Here is an 8419-nt window from a genome sequence, read left to right as displayed (position 1 = left end):
AGTTCATCAATTTTTGACACAGGAAATTAATCATTTCCCAAAAAGTTAACATACGTGCTGAATGTGCATGTTGTTTTTTTGATTTTAAAGGCGTTATTGAAGTAATATTGTATTGATATTAACTGAAATTGAACTATTGAACTTTTCAAGAAATAAACTATAAACTAAACTATAGAATGGCTTCATCCAGATTGAGATCCGCCCCAAAGCACTGGTTTATTGGAAAGCCAAGTTCTCAGCTATCTACAGCATGATTACCACGTATGCTGGATGTACTTCAGCTGCTCCAGTTTTATAGAAAATTTAAAAAATGTCTTGTGATGTAGTTGTTTGTATTTGGATGCGAACCAAGATACCAACATAGCGGGTTTACTCATGTGTCAGAAAACTGACAAAGTTGATTAAGAACTATCTGGCTCTGGAGGAACATAGAAAACGAAAACAAGAAATCTACAGGATGAAATAAGATATGTTTAAAGGTAACCTTCAAGAATTGTTTGACACTGCAACAAGGGATGTGATGTCAGAAATACAGAATGAAAGAGATTGAAAAAATCTTTTGCATGCAAAGAAAGGATATTTTTTCCTGCAGCACGAGTGGAATAGATGTAAAGGCAATAATAAAAAAAAGCAGGAAAAGACAAGGAGAGGAAAAAGAGAGAAAGGAAAAAATGAGATATGAAGAACGCATGTCCATCATGAATGACCCCATCCTGAAGTCTCCAATGACCATTTAGGTATATTTGGTATAACCAAGGTCCCTCATCAGATCGTTGATGTGTTTCTGGTTAAGAAAGTGTTGCTTCCTCTCATCACCTACATTTTTAAAATTGTAATCTGAATGAATTAGAAATTTAATTAGGGATTCTGGATATGAATTTTCTCCCTCTCCTGCAGGCGTGCTGATCTCTCCTGAAAATGGTTGATCTCTATCTGGAGGGGTGAAAATGGGTTCAATAAGATGAAAGAATTAGCCGCTTGTATTTGTGAGTGCACATGAACCGAAGAGCAAACAAACCTGTGCTCTGGCTCAACTTGAATTCAAGTTTTCATGGTAAACTGACTTTTGAGTGGTATGAACAAAATGATGCGAACGTTGAACAGCTGATCCAACAAACTTCCTAGAATTGAGGGTTATCAAAAAGTACTTGGCATTAAATAAAAAATGAAAAAAAAAAAAAAAACTTTGAAAAAAGATTTGAAAATTTCATGGAAAATAGCATCAAATAGTTACGATTGTAATCCTGTGCGCAAGTTTATGGGACCAGCATAGCAAAAAGTTTGTAATTTTATTAGATGTCCTCAGGAATAAATTAAACTCTTTGAAGTATTTTATCTTCATATACTGATGTATTAGAATTATCATTTAGTTTCAAATAATAATCGATGAGTATTTTTTATTGTAGTTTTTCTACTTTCACATTAATTTTTTTGCACGCTTTATTTTCTCAGTTCACTTCTCTTCATAGCTTTAGATGTTTTAAGGAAGAAGGAAAACAAGTTTTAAAATCTAAGAAAATTTTTTTGTTGCTTCGTGTAATTCAACATAAGCTTCAATTTAAATATAAAATAAATGCGATTGTCTTATACAGCTGCCCAAAGTACCATATGGTCAAGTATACTCCAGTCTCCTCTATTTTCAATTTTGAAATATACTTTTAAATAAATATAGTTTCAACACCTGCTCATTTGTACTGACAACAATTAGTTTCTTTAAAATCAAAGTAAACAGTCTCATGTGCAGTTTCTTTTAGAAATCGAAAATAAAGATATTTTTTTGAAATTTTCTATTTTTAGAAAAGGGTTATTTTCATCTTTCCAGATTTGGAGCAATATAATTTCGAGAAATAAATATTTACCTCACAGGCATGGCTTTTTTTTTTGGCAATCTTTAGAACTTGCAATCGTTTGTAACTTCTGCAGTATGAGAAATTTAATATAAAATTAACTTTTTTATGTATTCGCAACTTTGTCAGGTGGTAGAGCACCAATCAAATGTATCGTTGCTAATTTGCTTTCTTAAAAATTACCAACAATCATTTTAGTTTTAGGTTTAACAATTATCTAAACTAAAAACTATCATTTGAAACCACCACATTTGAAACACATCGATTGTTTTTTTTAAGCATAATTCAAACTCTTTTCTAGTCCATAAAAAGTATTTAAAATATGCCGAATTCAACTATATAATTTCGATTTTGTAACTATATAACTTCTAACTATACAACACCTAATTATATACTTTCTAATTTAACAGTTATATTAGTTTAGATTTTTAGTAACATTGATGTGTACATTTTATTTAGTATAAGATTGACTAAATAAATATTAAAAATACCGAATCGTTGATCTTACTCATCTCTTCTTTTTTTATCATTTCTTATTGTACATTTTGGCAAGTTAATTTATTTTTTTAGCTTATCAACACTTTTTTTTTGGTTTAACAGTGGAATTCAATTAAGGATATTTAGTTTTCAAATTAAATAGGTCTGAAAAAGATTGCATTGAAGAACAACTGGCTTAATGCATTTTTTACAACGAATTTTTTTAAAGCTTGGCAAAAATCTAAATAAAAAGTAGTTTTTTATTAATTCTTTTTTTCGAAAAATACGTTTAAAACAAACTATACTTAAAATACCTTAAAAAACTTTGATGAATACTTTGAAAAGAGGAGCAAATATTAATTTTAAATATATGTTTAGGGGAGGGTGGGGAGAATTAAGACAAGGGAAAACTGAGATACCCATACAGCTGCTCACCTAAGTAATATTTCGCCAACTATTTTCTTCAGCCGTTGATTTTCTCTTTCACATGTATGATTGAAGCCAATTTATTCTCGACTTAAAAAATGAGTATTTGCATGGGGTGTCCCAATTCTCTTCACCCTCCCCTATAACTTAATCTGAGTTTTATTTTAAACCCAAAATGCAAATTTGGTTTAAAAATGCAGAAGTAAAAAATGCAAGTTAAAGAATGTTTATTAAATACAACGAACAGAGGGGGAAATACAACGAACAGAGGGGGAAATACAACGAACAGAGGGGGAAATTTTAAACTTTTGGATAAGCTGGTCGAAATTTTCTTTATTTAGAAATTAATTAATTATACAAAAATGTTTTTTTTTTTCAGTTAATAATTAATAAATATTTCAGATTCTGTCTGCATTATTTTATTTGTCAATTTTATGTATTTATTGTCCTCAACAAATTTTTGACTCTTTTATAGGTAAACTTTTATATTGGTTAAATTTTAGTCCACCGAATTTTATTCCACCGAATTTTATTCCACCGAATTTTATTCCATCGAATTTTAGTCCATCGAATTTGTCGAATCGAAAAAGTCAATTACAGTTTCTCATCCGTTATGTAATGGTAGCACTACTTCTGTTATTCTTAAACTGTTCAATTTAAAACGTGTTTTAAATTATTCGTTTCAAACATGAAAACCTACGTAATTCACTTTCGTTACCTTCTGATCTAAAGGTGGGAATGTGTAATAAGAGTACGAAGATATTTGCTTGTCAGTTCCAAAAAAAGGGTACCGATTAAAACGGAAATAGATTTGTGCTCGCGCACCGTATATATTTCCCGACCACTAAATACCCGCTTGTCAATCCTCTGTTTCTTTAAGTTAACTTTTCTCTACCTCTCGTATCTTTAAATTTTTCTTTTAAAATTGCTTCTTTGTGTGCGAACGTTAACGTCTTTTTCATTATCAGTTGTTGGTGTGTAAAATATTGATTGTTGGTATGGGTGGTAAAATAGATATAAATAGTTTCTTGTTTACATTTTCAATTTTATTTAGCTTTCTTACAATAGAAATAGAGCAGGTTTCACAAAAATACGAGTTTGAAGGTTGACGTTAATTGCTTAGTAAACTAACTTCGGCAGATAAAAAACGATGAGATCGTAAGTTTAAATATATTTTTTTGTTGGAACTTTGTTTTCACTTTCACGATTAAGAAAAACTAGACAAATATTTGTGCACACAAACTGCTATTCAAAGGATCTAGTGGAAGAGTTTTATTAATTTTTGAGATCATCCCCGTACTTTTTCAACGTCCAATGAAAAATTATGCGCCCTAAATTGTGCGAAAGTCGTTTCATCTATTGTTGCTGGTTTTTTTTTTTTTTTTTATTGTTGCTGGTTTTTTTTTTTTTTTTTTTGTACTTATTCCTGCCCAATATTTGTTTATTTCTGCAAATATTCCAATATTAGTTAATTATGTTAATTATGTTAATTGTCTCGTTATTAACAAATTTTCAAAAGTTAGTTTGCTATGAAATAAGCTAAAGTTTGAAAAGTGAATAAAGTGCTGTCACAGCTTTTCTAATAAACACTACTGTTTCAACGCGAGCGATATTTGAGATTCTAAGGCCTGATTATTAGAGTCAACCTTGAATTTATAGTCATACTTCAAATCTGAAGGACGATCTCAAGACAGGTTGATAACCTTTTTGTCTTTTTATCATTTTCGCCTGAAGCTCTTAAAAAGGGCTTTAGGCGAAAATGGTAAGAGCAAAAAGGCTATTACTAAAAATTAATACTTAATTTACTGAGTACATTCATCACTCCTCATCCCAACCCCAACAGACTTTCATTTTTTTTTATCAAACATAATCAAATTGCATTTTACATTTCCGATACCCATACGATCCACTTTGCGTTGAGATTTATACAACAACATGTAACTTTATTTCGGAAAACAGAAGGTACTCTGCTAAAGATAATCTACTTAAGCAACTCTACTGCACATGCACCTCAATTTGCTGCAATTGTCTTAATTTGGCCGAAAGATTACTTACTCAGTTATTGTTTATGCATTATCTGCGATGCCTAGTATGGCATTCATATGTTTTCCTTGAATGACTGATCCTATTTTAAGTAAAAGCTTTTAAATCCCTAGGGATGAACGAATTTTAAGAAGAATTTGTTAACAAATTAATGTCATTTCAAACAGCTGCTAATAAAAAAAAAAAAAAGGTTCTTAGATAAAGTATCTGCATCATTCTCTTTGACTCAGATTTTTTTTTTTTGTAAAAACTTTTCTTTGTTTAAAATAGTTTCCTCTGCTACGTTTATTAAGATTGCATTATTTAAATACACTCTTATTTTTAACATTGAAGTGTAATCGACAATTCGGAATATACGAATCTTGATAAAACATGTTTGATTGGAAACCCGGCTTAACCTTCGAACGAGATAACCGTTCGGTTCAAATGATTGCTTTGGATGCTATATTTTCTGGAATTAACATGTTAATTTGAATATACTCAAATTTTCAGATGATTCTAATATAATCTACAACTTGCTTATACCCACAAACATTTTGAGTTATGCAACTTAAATGCTCAAAATAAAATAGAAAATTTATAAACAAAAAAACAAAAGCAATACATAGAATACAAAAACAAGTTGATTAAAAAGATTGTTCATTTTGTTTTCTATGTATCATTTAATAGATAAAATAAATAAAAGCTATATATAGTTTTTATCAATTATACTTTTAATGCAGATTATGGTGAAAAAAAAAAAAAAAAAAAAATGTAAATAGAATTCCGTAAAATTAGTTCATAAATTATGCCCTGTTATAATCAGCATGAATTTAAGCATTATATGATTTTAAATTAGTTTTTTTTTCGTCAATTAGTCTTGCATCACCAGTTTTCTTGATAATAATAATTTTTTTGTAGAAAGGTCTGGTATCCACTGTTTCAGTTTGTTTTCAATATTGGAACCAATCAGCATCAAGGTTAAACTTTTGGAGCAACTCTTACGTAAACAATTTATGTCAAATAATCACCTATGAAACTACCGTACTCTGTTGCACTGTAAGTTACTATAAGTTATTTGTAGTATGACATTCAGAAATTTCTTTCGAGTTTCAACAAAACTTTTAATCGACCCGTGAAGCGTTGTTTAAACTAAAAATTTTTAAAATATGAATTTTTTAAAATTTCTACGTATTTTGCTTTCGATCGTTAATTAAGCATATCTACAAAAGCATTAAATCTCACCTTCGCTATTCACGATAAAAACGCAGTTTGAGTTCACTAAACCAAAGTTTTCAAAATACTTATTTTTTCTGTGGCTTTAGATCCAAAAAAGAAGCGAAATGGGCATGCATGACTTTTCAACTAATTTGACTAAAAAAACAAATCGAAATGAACTTTGCTTCTTTCAGCTTCATTACGTGAACCAAGGCTTAAATGGAAGTTTGCTGATCGTGGTTAACGGAGTGATAGGTGTTCTCTTGGTAGCAACAAACTTTATTTTGTTAAACGGGGTAAGAAAATTTAAAAGGAGAAATAAATATAGACTAAAAACAAAACTCGTTTTGCTGCTATCTTCCGTTGACTTATCAATTGGGTTAGTTAATGTACCGCTTGAAATAGTCTTATTGGAAAAAATTCATCATATCAGCTGTCAAGTTAGTGCTGTAATTGCATTTTGGATTGTGTTTCCCATGTTGTGTTCAACTTCGATCGTAGTTTTGGTTTCGTTGGAACGTTATATTGCAGTTTTTTACGAGAAAAGATGCTTCGGCATATATTTTAAAGGTGTGCACTTGATACCGATCATAATTTTTAACTTTTTGGTTTCATCAGGAATAGGAGCTTGGTTTGCTTTTCTCAATAATTCCTTCTCCAAAAATTTAAATCAATTTTCGTTTTTTTTCTACTTTGTTGGCACTTATAAAATTATTTATTTGGCAGTAATTCTTCTCATAAATTTGTCGTTATTGATCGGAATAAAGAAAAGAATGAGAAATAGCGATATTCAAGTGGAAAGACATGTTGTTGTTGAGAAACGAATGACAAATACTATAATGCTAACGACAATTTCTCTTATTATTTTATACCTCCCTGCAGCAGCTGGTCATTACTATCTTGCTAATATAATTTATATCGAGGATATTCATTCTAAGAAATTCTTTTATGGAGTTAAGTTTCTATATTGGACTCACGTTTTATGCAAGTTAAGTTCAGTTTTAAATGCTGTTATATATATAACAAGAAGTAGGAGCGTATTTCAGGTATATTTTTTATACTTCCGCTCATTAATGATGAGAGTTCGAGTAAGAAGCAGTGCATCAGAAGAAAGCACCTGTACAACTGTTAAATGTCAAACTCTAAATATGACTGACATAATTTTAAAACTCGATATTTCCATCGTATAAAAAAACAAAAATCAAATTATAATCATTAAACATACATAACAATTTCCAAATTTTAAAAATGGTTTTTGCAACTTTGCCATTTTTAAGAACTCTTTTGACTTGTTTTGTATGCTCAGTTGAATACCATTCAGTTTGTCGTCACTTCATGTCATATGCTATTTGAGTAAAACTTTCCTCTGACAATCAGGAATCATATTGAGTAATTCCAGGTCAAATCTTCGAGTCAGAAACACTAAATGTTTTGAATTTCGCTTAATTTTACATATGCTGTAAGTTACGCGGAATGGAACAAAGAAATCCAACTATGTGCAGTTGAAAATTACGTGTGCTTGTAATTTCGCGGATACTTTCACGTTTCATTTATTATCTCAGAAGAAACTTTTTTTTTACAAGTGGTGACATTTAGATATAAGCATCGAAAATTTTATTTTTAGCAAGCATTTCCTATAACTTACAGATGCTCTTATTTTCTTTGAATTGTTCATCGGGGATGACACCAATTCCACCAAATGCAGGCAGAGAAAAAAACAATTCCACCAAATATAACTAGAGAAAAAATCTTAAAATAATACTTTTTTCTAAATATGGAATCCAATAGCAGTCTTTATCAAGCCAGTAAAGTTGTTTGCATAGTCCATTTGGGTGAAGAAGCTTTATATTTACAGTGCTTTTGAAACCATCTTTATTTGAAACAAGAAAAATATTGTCATAAAATGAGCTTTCAGTTGACATATGCGCTTTGCAAAACAATGAACTGGTAGTTAATTGTTTCTAGAGTACAGGATGCAGTAAAAGAAAGTATATGATTTTTTTTAAAAAATAAATGTTGAATGTAATGAAAAAAAAAAGAAAGTTTAAATTTTAAAAGAAAGTTTATGGTTTTTTTTTACATTTTGTATGAAAAATAATATTCAAGTAAATGAGAGCCATTTTCTTGAAGGCAAAAATCTACTTTTTATTGCATTTTTCATAACATTTTAGAGTGTTTCATACAAAACCATCATCATCATCATCATCATCATCATCATCATCATCATCATCATCATCATCATCATCATCATCATCATCATCATCATCATCATCATCATCATCATCATCATCATCATCATCATCATCATCATCATCATCATCATCATCATCATCATCATCATCATCATCATCATCATCATCATCAAATAGAGATTACATTTTTTAAGATACAGTAGTTTGTAAAAGTTTATAAACAGCTAAATTTTTCAA

General features: G+C 29.8%; 1 long non-coding RNA gene across 2 annotated transcripts; it reads left to right on the top strand.

Moving 5' to 3' along the window:
* The first annotated feature begins 3797 nt into the window (after window positions 1-3797).
* On the top strand, window positions 3798-8032 carry LOC149890734 (uncharacterized). 2 transcript variants are annotated; one of them, XR_016451353.1, is made up of 3 exons: window positions 3798-3908; window positions 5694-5831; window positions 6098-8032. It is a non-coding gene; the product is annotated as an uncharacterized LOC149890734 (long non-coding RNA). The 2 variants fall into 2 exon arrangements; XR_016451352.1 differs by lacking the exon at window positions 3798-3908 and having other exon boundaries at window positions 5569-5831.
* The last annotated feature ends 387 nt before the right edge of the window (window positions 8033-8419 follow it).

This window comes from Hydra viridissima, unplaced genomic scaffold (genome assembly GCF_058129835.1).
Source record: "Hydra viridissima isolate aposymbiotic clone 2 unplaced genomic scaffold, HvirCarnegie_v1 scaffold_3, whole genome shotgun sequence".
NCBI classification, from domain to species: Eukaryota; Metazoa; Cnidaria; class Hydrozoa; order Anthoathecata; family Hydridae; genus Hydra; species Hydra viridissima.
The sequence above is the reverse complement of the archived record's forward strand: the minus strand, read 5'-3'. Positions and strand labels throughout refer to the sequence as shown.